Here is a 21,037-nt window from a genome sequence, read left to right as displayed (position 1 = left end):
GGACCCACATTTAGTGTCCCACTGTCCCTGTATACAGCGGGAGATTATATTCTGGGCCAAATTAAATGTCCAACAGTTCCTGTATCCAGCGGGAGATTATATTCCTGACCTACATTCAATATCCCACAGTACCTGTATCCAGCGGGAGATTATACTCCTCACCCACATTCAGAGTCCCACAGTCCCTGTGTTCAGCGGGAGATTATATTCCGGACCCACAATCAATGCCCCACAATCGCTGTATCCAGTGGGAGATTATATTCCGGACCCACATTCAATGTCACGCAATCCCTGTATCCAGCGGGAGATTATATTCCAGACCCACATTCAATGTTCCACAGTTCCCTTATTCAGCCGGAGATTTTATTCTGGACCCACATTCAATGATCCACAGACCGTGTGTCCGGAGGGAGATTATATTCCTGTGCCACATTCAGTGTCCCACAGTCCCAGTATCCAGCGGGAGGTTATATTCTGCACCCATGTTCAATGTCCCACAGTCCTGGTATCCAGCGGGAGATTATATTGCGGACCCACATTCAATGTCCCACGGTCCATGTATCGAGTGGGAGATTTTATTCTGGGCCCACATTCATTGTGCCACAGTCCCTGTATCCAGCGGGAGGTTATATTCCGGACACATATTTAATGACCCACAATCCCTGTATCGAGCCAGAGGTTATATTCCGGACCCACATTCCTCTGTCCCACTGCCCCTGTATCCAGCAGGAGATGATATTCAGGACCCACATTCAATGACCCACAGTACCTGTATCCAGCGGGATATTATGTTAAGGACCAACATTCAGTGTCCTACAGTCCGTTTATCCAGCTGGAGATTATATTGCGGACGGACATTCAGTGTCGCACAGACCCTGTATCCAGCGGGAGATTATATTCCGGACCCAAATTCAATGTCGCACGGAACCTGTATCCAGTGAGCGATTATATTCTGGGCCCACATTCAATGTCCGACAGTCCCTGCATCCAGCGGGAGATTATATTCCAGACCCACCTTAAATGTCCCACAGTCCCTGTATATTGCGGGAGATTTTATTCCGGACCCGCATTCAATCTCCCACAGTCTCTGTATCCAGCGTGTGATGATATTCGGGACCCACATTCAATGTCCCATCGTCCCTGTATCCAGCGGAAGATTATGTTCTGGACCCACATTCAATGTCCCACAGTTCCTGTATCCAGCGGCAGATGATATTCTAAACCAACATTCAATGTTCCACAGTACTTGTGTCCAGCGGGAGATTATATTCCGGACCCACAATCAATGCCCTACAGTCCCTGCATTCATCGGAAGAATATATTCCGGACCCACATTCAATGTGCCACAGTCCCTGTATCCAGCAGGAGATTATATTCTTGGCCCTCATTCAGTATCACGCAATCCCTATATCCAGAGGGAGATTATATTCCGGACCCACATTCAATGTCCCACAGTTTCTGCATCCAGCGGGAGATTATACTCCTGACACATTCAATATGACACAGTCTCTGTATCCAGCGGGAGAATATATTCCGGACCCACATTCAATGTCCCACAGTCCCTGTATATTGCGGGTAATTTTATTCCGGACCCACATTCAGTGTCTCACAGTCTCTGTATCCAGCATGTGATGATATTCAGGACCCACATTCAATGTCCCATAGTCCCTGTATCCAGCGGGAGATTATATTCCGGACACATCAATGTTGCACTGTCCCTATATCCAGCGGGAGATTATATTCAGTATCCACATTCAGTGTGACACAGTCCGTGCAACCAGCGGGATATTATGTTCCTGACTCAGATTGAATGTCCCACAGTCCCTGTATGCAGCGGGACATTATATTCCGGACCCATATTCATTGTTCCACAATCCCTGTATCCAGCGGGAGTTTATATTGTAGGCCCACATTCACTGTCACACAGTCCCTGTACCCAGCGGGTGATTATATTCAGGACCCACATTCAGTGTCACACAGTTTCTGTATCCAGCGGGAGCTTATATTCCCAACTCACATTCAGTGTCCCACAGTCCCTGTGTCCAGTGTGAGATTATAATGCGGCCCCACATTCAATGTCCCACAGTCCCTGAAGATAGCATGAGATGATATTCTTGGCCCTCTTTCATTATCACACAATCCCTGTATCCAGCGGGAGATCATATTCCGGACCCACATTCAATGTGCCACAGTCCCTGTATCCAGCAGGAGATTATATTCTTGGCCCTCATTCAGTATCACGCAATCCCTATATCCAGAGGGAGATTATATTCCGGACCCACATTCAATGTCCCACAGTTTCTGTATCCAGCGGGAGATTATACTCCTGACACATTCAACATGACACAGTCTCTGTATCCAGCGGGAGAATATATTCCGGACCCACATTCAATGTCCCATAGTCCCTGTATATTGCGGGTAATTTTATTCCGGACACACATTCAGTGTCTCACAGTCTCTGTATCCAGCATGTGATGATATTCAGGACCCACATTCAATGTCCCATAGTCCCTGTATCCAGCGGGAGATTATATTCCGGACACATCAATGTGGCACTCTCCCTATATCCAGCGGGAGATTATATTCAGTATCCACATTCAGTGTGACACAATCCGTGCAACCAGCGGGATATTATGTTCATGACTCAGATTGAATGTCCCACAGTCCCTGTATGCAGCGGGACATTATATTCCGGACCCATATTCATTGTTCCACAATCCCTGTATCCAGCGGGAGTTTATATTGTAGGCCCACATTCACTGTCACACAGTCCCTGTACCCAGCGGGTGATTATATTCAGGACCCACATTCAGTGTCACACAGTCTCTGTATCCAGCGGGAGCTTATATTCCCAACTCACAATCAGTGTCCCACAGTCCCTGTATCCAGTGTGAGATTATAATCCGGCCCCACATTCAATGTCCCACAGTCCCTGAAGATAGCATGAGATGATATTCTTGGCCCTCTTTCATTATCACACAATCCCTGTCTCCAGCGGGAGATCATATTCCGGACCCACATACAATGTGACACAGTCCCTGTATCCAGCGCGAAATTATATTCAGGAGCCACATTCAATGTCCCAAAGTCCTTGTATCCAGCAGGAGATTATATTTCTGACCCACATCCAATGTCCCACAGTCCATTTCGCCAGCGGGAGATTATGTTCCGGACCGACATTCTTTGTTCCACAGAAGCTATATCCAGTGGGAGATTATATTCCATGCCCACATTTGGTGTCCCACAGTTCCTGTATCCAGTGGGAGATTTTTTCCGGACCCACATTCAATGTCCCACGGTCCCTCTATCCAGCGGCAGATTATATTCTGGGCCCACATTCAATGTCACACAGTCCCTGTATCCAGCGGGAGATTATATTCTGGACCCACATTCAATGTCCCACAGTCTCTATATCGAGCGGGAGTTTTTATTTCGGTCCTGCAATGTCACACAATCCATGTATCCAGCGGAAAATTATATTCCAGATCCACGTTCTCTATCCCACAGTACCTGTATGCAGCGGGAGATTATATTCCGAACGCACATTCAATGTCCCAGATTCACTGTTACCAGCGGCAGATTATATTCCGGACCAACATTCAATATCTCACAATCCCTGTATCCAGCGGAAGATTATATTCCAGTCCCACATTCAATGTCACACAGTCCCTGTATCAGCGGAAGTTTATATCTGGACCCACATTCAGTATCCCACTGTCCCTGTATCCAGCAGGAAATTATAGTCTGGGCCAACATTCAATGTCCCACAGTCCCTGTCTCAAGCGGCAGATTAGTTTCCGGGCCAACATTCAACGTCCCACAGTCCCTATATCCAGCGGGAGTTTATATTCCAGAGCCACATTCAATGTCGCACAGTCTCTGTCTCCAGCGGCAAATTACAGTCCGGGCCAACATTCAATGTCCCAGAATCCCTGCATCCAGCGACAGATTGCATTCCGGGACACAGTCAATGTTGCACAGTCCCTGTATCCTGAGGGAGATTTTATTCCGGACCCACAATCAATGTCATACAATCCCTGTATCCAGCGGGCGATTATATTCCGGACACATTCAATGTTGCACTGTCCGTATATCCAGCGGGAGATTATATTCAGGATCCACATTCAATGTTCCACAGTCTCTGTATCCAGAGGGAGTTTATATTCCGCGCCCACATTCACTGTCACACAGTCCCTGTATCCAGCGTGTGATTATATTCTCGACCCACATTCAGTGTCACACAGTCCCTGTATCCAGCGGGAGATTATATTCTGGGACAACATTCAATGTCCCACAGTCCCTGTCTCCAGCGGAAGATTACTTTCCGGGCCAACATTTAATGTCCCACAGTCCCTGTATCCAGCGGGAGTTGATATTCCAGAGCCACATTCAATGTTGCATAGTCCCTGTCTCCAGTGGCAAATTACAGTCCGTGCCAACATTCAATGTCCCAGAATCCCTGCATCCAGCGAGAGGTTGCATTCCGGGGACACAGTCAATGTTCCACAGTCCCTGTATCCTGAGGGAGATTATATTCCGGACCCACAAATAACAACCCACATTTCCTGTATCCATCAGGAGATTATATTCCGGACCTGCATTCAATGTCCCACAATCCCAGTGTCTAACGGGAGATTATATTCTGGGGCCACATTCAATGTCCCACAATCCCTGTCTCCAGCGGGAGATTATATTCCGGACCCACTTCCAATGTCCCACTGTCCCTGTCTCCAGCGGAGATTATATTCCGGTCCCACATTCAATGTGCCGCAGTTCCTGTCTCCAGCGAGAGATTATATTCCGGACCCACATCCAATGTACCACAGTCCCTTTCTCCAGAGCGGGAGATTATATTCCGGACCCACTTTCAAAGACACACAGGTGTTTTTCAGTGCATGGTGTTCTATGTATACAAGCAGATTAACAAGTACAGCTTCTCGGCCTTTTTGCGAAGATCAAGTGTAGTATCTGTTCTTATCAGTTTAATATCCCCTATAGGGACATGATATTGAATTGATTTTTGGACAGGGAGCTGGATCAGGTGCATGCGCCGTCCACTCCATGCACCGACCTGGTATTGCAAATATTTCCAGGAGCAGTGCAACTTCGCCCCTCGGCCTTTTGGCCCAAGATGAAACACATTGGCGCAAAGTGATCTTTGGCGTTTGAGTTGATCTGGAACGAAATTGGATAAAAAAATAAAAAAATAAAAATAAAAAAAATAAAAAGTACAGCCCGAGGAGGGCCAGACCTGCGCCACGTACATCAACACCGAGAGCACCTCACTCCTGATGACTAGTTTCTTTGCTGCAATGGAGAGGGAACGCAGCTTCCACCATCCCAGTTTTATTTAACTTTGGCGCTACGCGTTTCCCAGTTTTTGGCGGATGCCCCTTCCACTCTGAACGATATTCCCAACACCTTCAGGTAAACTTGCTTCACGGTGAAGGGAATGAAGGATCGGTCAGCTCAGTTGCCAAAGAACATGGCCTCACTTTTGCTGCGATTGACCTTCGCTTCTGAGGTCAGTTCGAACTGGTCGCAATTTGTGAGCAATCTGCGGTCCGACTGTGGATTCGAGCAAAAGATGGCGACATTGTCCATGTAGAGTGAGGTCTTGCCCTTAGCGCCGCTGCTGCCTAGGATCGTCAACGCTATAATCACCGCATCCATCCTGATGGACTCGGTAACGGGCTCGATACTGCGCACAAAAAAGACAGGGAAGAGAGTACAGCCTTGCCTGACTCCAGATCTGACCGGAAATCTTTCAGTTTCCCACCCGTTGATTAGAACTGCCCTACTGATGTCTGTGTAGAGCAGTTGGATCCAATTGCGGATACTCTCCCCAAACCTCATTTTGGACAGTATGTCCATCAGGAACGTGTGGGCGATATGCTGTCAAAGGCGTTCTCCTGGTCTCAGCTGATTAAACAGGACACTTCCGTTCCGCACGGAGACGATCGTATCCCTGATTAACGTGAGACTATCAGAGATCTTCCTGCCAGGGACAGCACTGGTCTGATACGGGTGAATCACCAGCTCAAGTGCAAACTTGATCCTGTTGGCGATAACCTTTGACAGGATCTTGTACTCCACATTGAGCAGCGAAATGGGCCGTCAGTTTTTGATTTCCTCCCTCTCCCCCTTCTGTTTGTAGATGAGGATGCTGATGTCTTTCTTCAACGATTCTGATATGCTGCCAGACAGAAGCACACTTTCGTACAATTCCAGCAGGTCTCGGCCGATCGAGGCCCTCAGTGCCGAATACAACTCGACTGGTAAGCCGTCGCTTCCAAACGTTTTATTAGTCTGGAAGGACCGGACGGACTTTGTCAGCTCGTCCAGAGTTAGCGGGTGGTCCAGACTCTCCCTCTCGCTGTCGTCTGGGAACTCCGAGATAGACAACAGGAAAGACTGGGAGGCCACGCGGTCTATGGGCTTGTCGTCATATAGCCTGGCATAGAAGGGTTTTCTGATCCTCAGCTGTCAGGCTGAGAAGACGTCACAGATCCGACTTCTTCCTTATGCTGGTGATCACAGATCTCCCCCTGTCTTCCTTTTGGTAGAAGAAACGCGAACACATCTCATCCTGCTCGAAGGAGCGGGCTCTCGAGCGGAAGATGATTTTGGAGGACTCTGAGGCAAAGAGCGAGACTTGTTGGCCCTTCACCTCTTCGAATTTCTCGGCGACATCGACCCCATCGATTGCAGCAGGAGCAGCTTTTCTTAATCTTTTGCAGTTGAGACAATTCCCTCTGACTCCTTCTCGCCTCCTGAACACCTCTGAAGATGAAGAACCTCTTGTTGTTCATCTTGATTGTTTCCCACCAGTGCATCGAGGAATCGCCGGGGGGTTTTACAGTTGTCCAACCTTTGTAATCCCACTTGAGTTCCTCAACTTTTTCCGGAGTTAACAGTTTCACGTTCAACTTCCATATCCCTCTGCCAACGTTCTGATTTTCCTGTGGGTGACAATCGGCCAGTAGTAGGTGGAGAAGAACAACGGTGTGACTTCGGTGGATCTGACCTTGAGCATGTGGGACACAAACAGGAGGTCTATTCTGAAACGGACGGACCCGTCTGGTCTCGACCAGGTATATCTGCGTGCTGCTCCATCTGCACGGTTGCTGAAGACGTCGCACAATTTGGCATCTTTTATTACTTCCATCAGGAGTCTGGACGCGGCGTGCAGTTTGCTCTCGGTTCTGCAGAATCGTTCAGACGCATCGATGGTGCAGTTGAAGTCACCAGCCAGAATGACCGGCATGGACGTTGCTAGTAGCAGTGGGAGCTGCTGGAAGAGGGCCAGCCACTCGTTCTTGAGAGCTGGGGCATGCAGATTAAGTAACCTGAGAGGTGAGTTTTTGTACATTACATCTGCTACGAACAGGTGGCCACCCACCGCTTCCTTAACTTCGGTGATGGTGAAGTGCCCTCCCCGCAGCAGAATGCCCAGGCCGGATGACCTGCAATCGTTGCCTCCTGACCATGGGTCAACCATCGTGTCCACTGCCGGTAACTGCTGAAGTGAGGCAGACCGCACTCCTGCAAGAACAGCAGTGTTGCTTTGACCTTGGTGAGGTACCCCAAATGGTAACACATTGCGCAGTGGATTTTACACTACGCAAGATAATGGATGCAATTTTTCAATCCATTTTAAATTTACTTGTTACAGTTCCAAACATTACATTTCAAATAAACCGTCCTTTAAGTCGGAGACCTGCCCAGTGGCCAGTTCCTGCATACATATGTTAACACGATAAAAGTCTACTACACCAGGGCTGTCATACTTATTTTTTTATTTCAAATATACTTTATTCATAAAAAACTTGCACAGTACATTGGAAAGTAGTTTAGTACATTTGGATGCACTCAGCAATTACATACAATACATTTGGTTGCTGATGGCAGTTCCGTTCAATACATTTACTTGCTCTACATTTCAAGGTACAATTCAGTACAATCCAGGATACATTGTAATACATTCATCAAATTAAATTGCATGTGTTACTATACGGTATACAAGTGGTTGAATGTACAGTTACATTTCTTTGCAACATACAAAACGAAACAGAACTTGCATTATACATGGCACTGCACAGGTATATTCAGATCATGGTGCTCTATGGATGCAAAAAGTTTACAACGCAGCTTGAGGGGAGTTTTATACCGATTCCAGCCCCTGGGTTTACCGTGGCATAAGGGCCTTAAACTGTTACTCTTCCCAATGGTGCATTTGCGGCGACTGCGCCAATTTTTAGTGCGTCCCTCAGCACGTACTCCTGGATCTTGAATTGCGCCAGTCTGCAATATGCAGCCGTAGACATCTCCTTGCTCTGGAAGACCAGCAACTTTCAGCATGACCAAAATGCGTCTTTCTCCGAGTTGATGGCCCTCCAGCAGCAGACGATGTCTGTCTCGGTGTGTGTCCCAGGAAAAAGCCCGCAGAGCACAGAGTCCTGTGTTACCGAGCTGCTTGGGATAAACTTCGACAGCAACCACTGCATTTCTTTCAAGACTGGCCTTGCAAAGGGGCAATCTTGAAGGAGATGGGTGACAGTCTCGTCCACCCGGCAGCCGACTCGGGGGCAGAGTTCCGAGTCTCTGAAACCCCAGCTGTGCATGAAGGATCTGGCGGGTAGGGCGCACCTCACCGCCAACTAAGCTATGGCTTGCTGCTTGTGTGAAAGCTCTGGCGATGAAACGTTCTGCCAAACGATTTCGACAGTCTGGTTGATGGAACCAGCCAACAGGATCCACCCTCTCCTTCTTTCGAAGGGCATCCAGGACCTTACGTCCCGACCACTGCTTTATGGCAGGATATCGCGCATGTTATCGATGGACGTGCTCTCCAAAATGGGGTTTGGGGACGGTATCCGCAATTGGATCCAATTGCTCTACACAGCCATCAGTAGCGCAGTTCTAATCAACTGGTGGGAAACTGAAAGCTTTCCGATCAGGTCTGGAGTTAGGCAAGGATGTCCTCTCTCCTTTATCTTGTTTGTGTGCTGTATCGAGCCCTTTGCTGAGTCCATCAGGAAGGATGTGGGCATTAGAGGGGTTCTCCCTTGTCCACTCTACTGGAAACATCCTCAAAAAATGCCAGAAGATTTGTCAAGCATGATTTCCCTTTCACAAATCCATGCTGACTTGGACCTATCATATCACCTCTTTCCAAATGCACTGCAATGACATCCTTAATAATTGATTCCATCATTTTACCCAATACCGATGTCAGGCTGACCGGTCTATAATTCACTGTTTTCTCTCTCTCTCCTTTTTCAAAAAGTGGGGTTACATTGGCTACACTCCACTCCATAGGAACTGATCCAGAATCAATGGAATGTTGGAAAATGACTGTCAATGCATCCACAATTTCCAAGGCCACTTCCTTAAATACTCTGGGATGCAGTCCATCAGGCCCTGGGGATTTAACGTCCTTCAATCCCATCAGTTTCCCCAATACAACTTCCCGACTAATAAGGATTTCCCTCAGTTCCTCCTCCTTCCTAGACCCTCCGACCCCTTTTATATCCGGAAAGTTGTTTGTGTCCTCCTCAGAGAATACCGAACCAAAGTACTTGTTCAATTGGTCCGCCATTTCTTTGTTCCCCGTTATGACTTCCCCTGATTCTGACTGCAGGGGACCTACATTTGTCTTTACGAACCTTTTTCTCTTTACATATCTATAGAAACGTTTGCAATCCACCTTAATGTTCCCTGCAAGCTTCTTCTCGTACTCCATTTTCATTGCCCTAATCAAATCCTTTGTCCTCCTCTGCTGAGTTTTAAATTTCTCCCAGTCCCCGGGTTCGCTGCTATTTCTGGCCAATTTGTATGCCACTTCCTTGGTTTTTATACTATCCCTGATTTCCCTTGATAGGCACGGTTGAGCCACCTTCCCTTTTTTATTTTTACGCCAGACAGGAATCTACAATTGTTGTAATTCATCCATGCGGTCTCTTAATGTCTGCCATTGCCTATACACAGTCAACCCCTTCAGTATCATTCGCCAATCCATCCGAGCCAATTCACGCCTCATACCTTCGAAGTTACCCTTCTTTAAGTTCTGGACCATGGTCTCTGAATTAACTGTTTCATTCTCCATCCTAATGCAGAATTCCACCATATTATGGTCACTCTTCCCCAAAGGGCCTCGCACAACGAGATTGCTAATTAATCCTCTCTCATTACACAACACCCAGTCTAAGATGGCCTCCCCCCTAGTTGGTTCCTCGACATATTGGTCTAAAAAAAACATCCCTTATGCACTCCATGAAATCCTCCTCCACCGTATTGCTTCCAGTTTGGTTCACCCAATCGATGTGCATATTAAAGTCACCCATTATAACTGCTGCACCTTTATTGCACGCACCCCTAATTTCATGTTTGATGCCCTCCCCAACATCACAACTACTGTTTGGAGGTCTGTACACAACTCCCACTAACGTTTTTTGCCCTTTGGTATTCTGGAGCTCGACCCATATAGATTCCACATCGTCCAAGCTAATGTCCTTCTGAACTATTGCCTTAATTTCCTCCTTAACCAGCAATGCTACGCCACCTCCTTTTCTATTTATTCTATCTTTCCTGAATGTTGAATACACCTGGATTTGAGTTCCCAGCCCTGATCATCCTGGAGCCACGTCTCCATAATCCCAATCACATCATATTTGTTAACATCTATTTGCACATTTAATTCATCCACTTTATTGCGGATACTCCTTGCACTAAGACACAAAGCCTTCAGGCTTGTTTTTTAACACCCTTTGTTCTTTTAAAATTTTGCTGTACAGTGGCCCTTTTTGTTCTTTGCCTTGGGTTTCTCTGCGCTCCACTTTTCCTCATCTCCTTTCTGTCTTTTGCTTTTGCCTCCTTATGTTTCCTTCCGTCTCCCTGCATTGGTACCCATCCCCCTGCCATATTAGTTTAAATCCTCCCCAACAGCACTAGCAAACACTCCCCCTAGGACATTGGTCCCGGTCCTGATCAGGTGCAGACCGTCCGGTTTGTACTGGTCCCACCTCCCCCAGAACCGGTCCCAAAGCCCCAGGAATTTGAATCCCTCCCTGCTGCACCACTGCTCAAGCCACGTATACATCTGCGCTATCCTGCGATTCCTACTCTGAATATCGCGTGGCACTGGTAGCAATCCCGAGATTAGTACTTTTGAGGTCCTGCTTTTTAATTTAGCTCCCAGCTCCTTAAATTAATTTCGTAGAACCTCATCCCTTTTTTTACCTATGTCGTTGGTACCAATGTGCACCACGACAACTGGATGATCTCCCTCCCTTTTTCGAATGTCCTGCACCCGCTCCGAGACATCCTTGCCCCTTGCACCAGGGAGGCAACATACCATCCTGGAGTCTCGGTTGCGGCCGCTGAAACGCCTATCTATTCCCTTTGCAATTGAATCTCCTATCACTAACCAGCCTTGCAATGTGTTGGTGGGAGTTAATATTTTAATCTGTTGCTCAAGTAGTCCATTCATGCGTTCTATTATCCCTGCAGCTTACGGATAGTGAGGTATGTGAAGCATCCAATAGATCCCTTGTCTACCGCCCACTGTTGCACTGTTTGATCTGTGAAGTGCGACCCATTATTGGACTCTTTACTTCTGCTGGCTCACCGTAGTATGTGATTAAATAATCCACTCCTTTAACCGTACTTTCTTGATTCGCTTTCATCACTGGAAAAGCTCCCACAATTACAGAAAAGGTAACAACAGCAGTGAGCAAATATTGGAACAGTCGTTGCAATGGTAAAGGTCTGACAGAATCAACTTGCCATGATTCTGCTGGTTGAGTCCCTCTCTTCAGATTGGCACCGGGTTGTCGTTGTGTGGGAAAATGCTTCATCGTTTGACAAATTTCACAGGTGTTTATGATCTGTTTAACACCGTCCGTAGTCAAATGTAACTCTCTATTTCGTGACCATTGTATCATCCTCGGAATGCCCAAATGTCCACATTGTGGTGGGCCCACTTGCCTATGCCATATTCTTCCTCTTCCGCCTCTTTGACAGCCCATCCCCGTGCAATATTATCAACGGTGTTATTATATTCAGAGGTCTTTGAAGTGTTTTTCATGTGAGCGTCCACATGATATACTGTTATTTTCATCTTCTGGGCTTTGGAACATATTTGTTCGCATAGGTGCTTTTCCAACAAGTCTTTCCCAGTTATTTGCCAGTTTTATTCATGGCAGTTTTGCATCCAGCTCGCCATGCCATTGGCTACTGCCAATGAGTAATTTTATATATATATATGCATCTTGTTGTTCCTCTTCTAACGCAGGGACTACAGCTGCTAGTTCTGCTTGCTGGCTGTAGCCTCCAACGCTCTCATCATGCACAATTGTCTGGGTTTTTGGTTGAAAGCAGCGTCTCACCATCGACGAAGGTCGTATCGCCAGACCGCTGAGCCATCTGTGAACAAGGCATTGCGGCGTTCTTCAGCTGTTAACTGTTCAAAAGACACGGCCCAGGAGATCGGTGACTCCTGGGTTAAACTGACAGAGGACTGCATATGTTCACTCTCAGCTGTTTGTGGGTATTCAGCCACAGACTCATGTAGTCGGGTGATTCTTTCTTTTCCTTTACTTACTCTGTCTGCGATATTCCATCTGCAGTGCACAATGGAGCTTTGCTGCGCTCGCCCGACCTTGTGTGTTTCTTTGGCCAGGCCGATTACCACATATCACTCCGCACCTTCTTCAGACAGTCGCTCTGTTATAGTTACTACATCTGGGACTGCGGTTGCCAAGGAGGGGCAAATTTGTTCTGTTGTTGTTCGTCGACAGTCATCCTCCAACTTTGTCGGTTTTCTGCACAGGCCAAACAGGACCATTGTAGGAGAACACCGCATGTCTAATGATACCCGCCCCGAAGAGCATTTGTGTGGTTTCCCCTGTAAGGTTCACACTTACTGAAGACTTCCACATACAAGACAACACTACGATGGGTTAAAAAAACTTTCACTCTGTTTGAAAAAGTGGGTGGAGCTAAAACAAACAGACAGCTCCACTATTTTTGCAAAAAAGCTTTCAGACACATGAAAAATTCATTCCGCAGTCAAAGAAATCACAAACGCGCTTTGATTCACAGACAGATATTCACAATGTCTTTCTTCATTCAACAAATCTTATTATGTTTGCTCTCCTGCCAGGTAAATAATTGGAATGTGTGGCCTCAGATCCCCGAGAGCTTGGGTTGATATGATTCTAACGGAGGGTGCTCACCGATCCCGGCCACAGCCCTATTCGAGGGGATCTTCGACATCCTCTAACTATCCTAACAATAGGCAGGCATGCCCCACCCGCTTCCCTTGGGCTGGTCCCAATAATGCGAGTAGTGCACCCCTCATCATAGGAGGGCCACGCTTCATCAGGCTGCTCCGCATTCCTGCCGTAAACAGCTCCTGCTCTGGCCCCCCATATAGTTGGTGATATATTCCTCCCTGTGTTGCCATGTTGCGCAACTGTATCGCACCCTCCGCCAAAGTATTCCAAGGTTTTACCTTCCCTTCCCAATCAACGGCAGTGGGATATTTTTGCCGGACACCTATGGTAACCATTTCTTGTAACTCACGAGTCATGAAGTCACGCACCCCTCTAGTGGTTACCGGCTGTTCCCCATCTTGCTGTATTGTCCTTTTTGTCATAAGGGGTCTAGCTTCCGTGCTCGGAGTGTATGTGCGTGAGTCTTTATTTTCCTCAAGTTTAACCCCCTCTCCATTTTTCCCAGCTTGCACACATTCTCCACATGGTTTTTCATGGGCTTCTGATTGAGCAAGCCCATACCACATGCAGCAGCACATAAAAAAATATATTTCTAATCCAGCTGTAATTTCCGTCGACTAGCTTTCTTTTTATTTTGGACTGTCAGCAGACGGTGTATTACAGTTTCTGATTGTTCATTGACCTTGTCAGCCCGTTCTTGTGCAGTGCGAACGGCTTCAGTCAGGGACTAGATTTAACTTTCCAAAATCTAAGCAGCTGTTTTTATCTGCAGGTTTTCTGCCTCACTTTCCTTAAGTTGTTTACACATCGCCCTTCAGGCTATCAACAAAATCCATCCCAGTTGTGGCGAACTATTTTTCTCCTGTGGGAAGCCCACTTCCTCCAGTAGAGACACTACCACGTGGGATACGGCTCAATCTTTGTTCTGTTCCGAAAACGGCGTATTCCAATGTTGTGGGGATCCAAAGCGGGCTCGCACCTTGGAAAGAGAGCCAAAACCTCATCCCTTGAGCTCCACCCTAGTATTCTATACTTCTGCCCCGCAGGAGGAGACTGCTTCTTTTCTTTTCTCTTCACCATTTTACCAGATCCTGTTCGTGGCGCCAAAATGTTCTCGAACAATAATAATTGACCCAGTTTCGGGATCTAGATGAATGTTACATAAAACACAAGACAAATGAAGTAAAGAATAAGATACCATTTACTGAGAGAAAAGAAACGTTAATAATACAATTTACGAAGAAAAGAGAATTATGATAAGATGCAACAATGCTCACGGTCTTCCGCCCGTCGGGAACTACACAAGCGACGGCTGGTCTGGAGGATTGGGGGCCCCGGCACCGCTCGCGAATCACGGTCCAAGGTGAAGTTCAAAGAGCTACGGGACAGTGCTGTACCTTTATACTGTCAAATAAACATAATATTAAACAAAACATGGGTGCATGTGTCTTTTGGCCAACTCCTAATCTGTAAGGCCCCAGCTGCTTTTCCACAAAGCATGAGACCTCGAGCCGCGGACCATTTCATAACAAGCCGGTGTGCGTCTCAAGATCGCTTTCTGTCTCCTTCTATCCACGAAGCTTGGAGCAGAGACACACTGTGAACGACTAAATATCATAATGAATCCTATGTTATTCACCCCATACAATACAACCACCATCACGACACACAAGGGTTTATTTGTGTATAACAGAGATCCGTTTGGGATTCGTTCGGCCGCCGAGATCTTTCAGTGAAATATGGAAAGCCTCATCAATCGATTCCAAGGACTTTGGTTTTTCAAGGCTACATCCTCATCACGGGTCGTGAATCTGAAGAACATCTCCACAACCTGGAGGAGGTGCTGCGCAGAATGGACCGGGTAGGGCTGCGACTGAAAAAGGCAAAGTGCGTATTCTTAGCTCCAGAGGAAAAATTACTGGGGAGGAGGGTAGCAGCAGACGGGATCAGACCGACTACGTCCAAAACGGAAGTGATCCAGAGAGCACCCAGACCCCGTAACACGATGGAGCTGCGTTCATTTCTGGGGCTCCTGAACTATTTTGGCAACTTTCTTCCCACATTGTGCACGATGTTGAGCCGCTACACGTGCTCCTACGCAAAGGTCATAATTGAGTTTGGCGGGGGTGTGATAGCCAGGAACGGGCTTTCGATCGAGCAATAAATTTGTTACGCTCCACCAAAAGTTTAACCTTTCTGACCCATGTAAGAAAGTAGTTTTACCGTTTGTTGCTTCGTCCTCTGTGCTCAGGTCTTTGTTGCAGCATGTGAATGCTAATGATTCGTTACAGCCGTTCGCTTATGCTTCCAGAAGTCTGTCCCGAGCAGAATGGGGCTATGCGATGCTAGAAAAGTAAACGCTAGCATGTGTAAATGCAGTAAAAAAAAATGCACCAGCACCTGTTTGGCAGGAAATTCGAGCTGGAGATAGATCACAAACACCTAAAATCCCTTTTGGCCGACAACAAGGCCATAAATGCGAATGCATCGGGCTGCATGGGCACACACATTAGGCGCCTATGACTACACAATTTGGCACAGAGCGGGCACTGAAAACTGTGCCAGTGCGCTCAGCAGGCTCCCACTAGCCACCACTGAAGGGCTGCTGAGCATGATGCTAAGGTGGTCAAGGTTCACCTGTGTCAGCCCGTCAGATTAAAGTCTGGACAAATAAAGACCCGCTACTGTGTTTAATTAAGAAATGTGTCCTGAATGGGGACTGTGCAGCCACGCACGGGACATGCCCTGAGGAGTTTGAACCGTTTCACAGGCGCAAGGAGGAATTCTCGATTCAGTCCGACTGCATACTGTGGGGAAACCGAGTAGTGATGCCCCAAATGGGTAGAGGAGTGTTTTGTCAGAGAACTTCACAATGAGCACCGCGGCATTGTCATGATGAAGGCAATTGCCAGGTCACTAGGGTGGCGAGAGATAGATGCAGACATGGAACTTTGTGTTGGCAGGTGCAATACGTGTGTTCAGCTCAACAAATAACACAGGTTAAGCCCCCAAAGCCCCTGGTCTTGGCCCGGCAAACCATGGTCACGCGTCCATGTGGACTACGCAGGTCCTTTCATGGGAATGTGTATTTGGTTGTAGTAGACGCCTACTCCAAATGGATTCAGTGTGCCATTTTCAATTCAAGCACCTTCTCTGCCACGGTAGAACGTTCACGGGCAATGTTCGCCGCCCATGAGTTACCGGATGTCTTGGTCAGCGATAATGGCATGTGCTTCACAAACAGTGAATTAGAGCAATTCATGGCATGCAATGGAATCAACCATGTCAGAACGGCACCGTTCAAGCCGGCCGCAAACGGCCAGGCGGAACGAACAGTGCAGATAATCAAACAGGAGATGCTCAGAATCCGAGGGGTTTCACGACTAAGCCACTAATCACGCCACCTTATGGCCAATAGATGCCAACCACTCTCGCTCACAGGGATTCAACCCGCAGAGCTGCTAATGAAAAGAACTCTCAGGTTATCCCTTATACACACGACTATGAAATAAATTGTAGAGAGCTGGCATCATTCACAATGTGACTAGCATGACAGGAAAGCGAGGGTGTGATGCATTGATGTCAATGGCCCTGTTTTTGTCCTTAATTACGTTGCAGAGCCCAAATGGCTTGAAGGCACTGTGATTGCCAAAGAGGGGAATCGTGTTTTGGTAGTTAAACATAGCAATGGACAAATCTGCCACAAACCCGTGTATCAAACTAAAAGGAGTTTCAGAGAGCCCATAGGAGAAGCAGAGGAAGAACATGACATAGAGTTTACGCCACCACAGGTGACCGAACAACGGAACCAAGTTGAGGAGAGCCCAGTCACGCTCCGCAGTCCAGACAGGCCTGAGGCACAATCAGACCAGCGGACAATATCCGGAGTCCCATCTCATGCGCTCTACAAGGGAGCATAAACCACCAGAGAGACTTAACCTGCGATCCCAATAAGACATTGCGGGGCGGGGGGGAGGTGATGTCATGTATTCAATTGTCATTGTAACCCAGATATAAGCTGACCTTAGTTGTCCACCTTGAGAAGACTGAACTCAGGGTGCGAACTTGTGGGAGACATTCCTAACCTGAACTTTCCTGTTTAAAAGGGGAAGCTTCACCCACCTTCTGTCACTTGAGGGCTTGGTAATAAAGATAAGTGGTCACAGAGTGATCTTCTCTCAAGTATGGGCCTCGTGTGCACTTATACTGCATAGTAAGGACATATTACTTTCTCTCTCTATCTCTCTCTCTCTCTCACACACACACACACAGACACACCCACACATATACACTGCTTGTCTAGCCTTGTCATTGTATCTCTGTCACTCACTGTACCTTTTATCGGATATTTGCAAAACGTAAAGCAGTGGATATGAATACACACACGTATACGACGGGTGCATTGAGTTATTTCTATCCAGTCGCTGTCTACACTACCCGTATAGGTACAAGAGCAGGGTCGTTGTGCTTCAACTCTATAAGACACTTGTAAGACTACAGCTAGAGTACTGCCAGCATTTCTGGTCACTTCATTACAGGAACTATTTAATTAAGCTGGAAAGGGTTCAGAGGGTATTTATGGGGATGTTGCCTGGTCTGGAAAATTGTAACTATGTTTAATTTGCTTGGAACCGAGGAAGCTAAAAGATGAAATATATGTATGCGGTCCCCAGGAGCAAGTTGTGGCACCACAATGTTGTGGGCAACAACTACTGACATATTAACATAAGAAACATGGGAAATAGTTGCTGGAGCAGGCCTTTCGGCTCATTGAGCCTGCACCATCATTCAATAAGATCATTGCTGAGCATTTATCCTTAGTACCCCTTTCCTGCTTTCTCTCCATACCCCTTGCTCGCTTCAGCCATAAGGGCCATATGTAACTCCCTCTTGAACATATCCAATGAACTGGCATTTACAACTCACTGCAGTAGGGAATTCCACAGTTTAACAAGTCTCTGAGTGAAGAGGTTTCTCGTCATCTCAGTCCTAAATGGCTTACCCCTTATCCTCAGACTATGTCCCCTTGTTCTCGACTTTCCCAACATCGGGAGCATTCTTCCTTCATCTAACCTGTTCATTCCCGTCAGAATGTTATATGTTTCGATGAGATCCCCTCCTATCCTTCCAAACTCCAGTGAATACAGGCCCAGTTGTTCCAGTCTCTCTTCATATGTCAGTCCTGCCATCCCAGGAAATAGTCTGGTGAACCTTCCTTGCACTCCCTCAATAATAAGAACGTTTATCCTCTGATTAGGGGAGCAAAACTGAACATAATATTCCAGGTGAAGGTTTACTAAGGCCCTGGAGAATTGCAGTGAGACCTGCCTGCTACTGTACGCAAATACCCTCGCTATGAAGCCGAATATACAACTTGCCTTTTTCACCGCCTGCTGAACCTTCATGCCAACTTTCAATGACTGATGTACCGTGCCACCCAGGTCTCGCTGCAATTCTCCCCTATTCCAAACCCACACCGATACAGATAGTAGTCTGCATTCGTGTTTTTGCCACCAAAGTGGATAACCTCACAATTATTCACATTATTCTGCACCTGCCACGAGTTTGCCCACTCACCGAACGTGGCCAGGTCACCTTGCAGCCTTTTAGCGTCATCCTCCCAGCTCACACTGCCACCCAGCTTAGTGTCATTGCAAACTTGGAGATATTACACTCAATTCCCTCATCAAAATCATTAATGTATATTGTAAACAGCTGGGGTCCTAGCGCTGAGCCCTGCGGTACACCACTCGTCACTGCCTGCAATTCAGAAAAGGACCCATTCATCCAGACTCCCTGCTTCCTGTCTGCCAACCAGTTCCCTTTCCACGTCAGTACATTACCCCCAATACCAGGTGTTTTAATTTTGCACACCAATCTCTTGTGTGAGACCTTGTCAAAAGTCTTTGAAGATCCAAATACACCACATCCACTGGTTCCCCATTGTCCACTCTTTCAGTTACATCCTCAAAAAATACCAGAAGATTTGACAAGCAGGGTTTCCCTTTCATAAATCCATGCTGACTTAGACCGATCCCGTCGCTGCTTTCCAAATGTGCTGCTGTTTCATCTTTATTAATTGATTCCAACATTTTCCCAACTACTGATGTCAGGGCAACCGGTCTATAAGTACGCATTTACTCTCTCCCTCCTTTCTTAAAATGTGGTGTTACATTAGCTACCCTCCAGTCCAAAGGTTCCGAACCAAATTAGATTGGCTATTGGAAAATGATGACGAATTCATCCACCACTTCTCGGGCTACCTCCTTATGTACTCTGGGATGCAGACTATCAGGCCCCGGGGATATATCGGCCTTAATCCCATCATTTTTCCAAACAAAATTTCCCGCCTAATAAGGATTTTCTGCAGTTCCTCCTTCTCACTAGACCCACGGTTCCCTAGTATTTCCGGAAAATTATTTGTGTCTTCCTTCAGAACCAAAGTATTTGTTTATTTGGTCCTCCATTTCTTTGCTCCCCATTATAAATTTACCTGAGTCTGACTGCAAGTGACCTCCGCTTGTTTTCCTTATCTTTTTCTCTTCACATATCTATAGAAACCTTTGCATTCATTGTGTTCACAGCAAGCTTCCTCTCATAATCTATTTCCCCCCTCCTAATTAAACCCTTTGTTCTCCTCTGCTATGTTACAATATTCTCCCAGTCCTCAGGTTTGCTGCTTCTTGTGTCCAATTGATATGCCTCTTCCTTGAATTTAACTTTATCCTTACTGTCCCTTGTAAGCCCCGGTTGAACCACCTTCCCGTTTTAATTTTACTCCAGATAGGATGTACAATTGTGGAAGTACATTCATGTGCTCTATAAATGTTTTTCATTGCCTATCCACCGTCAACCATGTAAGGATCACTCGGCAGGCTATTCCAGCCAATCCACTTATCATACCATCGAAGCTACCTTTCCTTAAGTTCAAGGCTAGTCTCCGAACTAATTGTGTCCTCGACATCTTAATAAAGAATTCTACCATATCAAGGTAATTCTTCCTCAACGTGCCTCGCACAACAAGATTGATTCTTAGACCTTTCACATTACACATCAAGCAGTGTAGGATGGCCAGCCCTCCAGTTGGTTCCTCGAAATATTGGTCCAGAAAACCATCTGTAATAAAGTCCACGAAATCCACCTGCACCGCATTGCTACCAGTATTGTCAGCAGAATCAAAATGTAAATTAAAGTCACCCAATATAACTGCTGTGCCTTTTTTGCACGCATCCCTAATTTCTTGTTTGATGCTGTCCCCATTCTCACTACTGTTGGGTGGACTGTACACACCTCCCACAGGCGTTTTCTATCCTTCGGTATTCTGTAGCTCCATCCATACCGATTAAACATCATCCCAGCCAATGTCCTTCCTTACTATTGCATTAATTTCCTCTTTAACCAGCAGCGCCAACCCACCTCCTTTTCCTTTCTATCTATCCTTCCAATATGTTGAATACCGCTGAATATTGAGTTCGCAGACTTGGTCAGCATGAAGCCATGTCTCCGTGATGCCAATTAAATCACATCAGTTAACTGCTATCTGCGCAGCTAATTCCTTCACCTTATTCCGAATACTCCTCGCGTTGAGGCACAGAGCCTTCAGGCTTGTCTTCTTAGCACACTTTGCTCCTTAAGAATTTTGCTCAAATGTGGCCATTTTTGCTTTTTGCCTGCGGTTTCTCTGCACTCCACTTTTAGTGTTCTCCTATCCATCTTTTGCTTCTGCCCCCATTCTACTTCACTTCGTCTCCCTGCATAGGTTCCCATTCTCTTGCAATATTCGTTCCACCCCTCCCCGA

The 21,037-nt window shown here is 46.7% G+C and overlaps 1 pseudogene; it reads left to right on the top strand.

The window, feature by feature from the left end:
* Positions 1-4,929: 4,929 nt before the first annotated feature.
* LOC139276648 (U2 spliceosomal RNA) lies at positions 4,930-5,109 on the top strand (annotated as a pseudogene).
* Positions 5,110-21,037: the final 15,928 nt, after the last annotated feature.

The sequence above is a fragment of the Pristiophorus japonicus genome, chromosome 11 (genome assembly GCF_044704955.1).
Source record: "Pristiophorus japonicus isolate sPriJap1 chromosome 11, sPriJap1.hap1, whole genome shotgun sequence".
Classification (NCBI taxonomy): Eukaryota; Metazoa; Chordata; class Chondrichthyes; family Pristiophoridae; genus Pristiophorus; species Pristiophorus japonicus.
The sequence above is the reverse complement of the archived record's forward strand: the minus strand, read 5'-3'. Positions and strand labels throughout refer to the sequence as shown.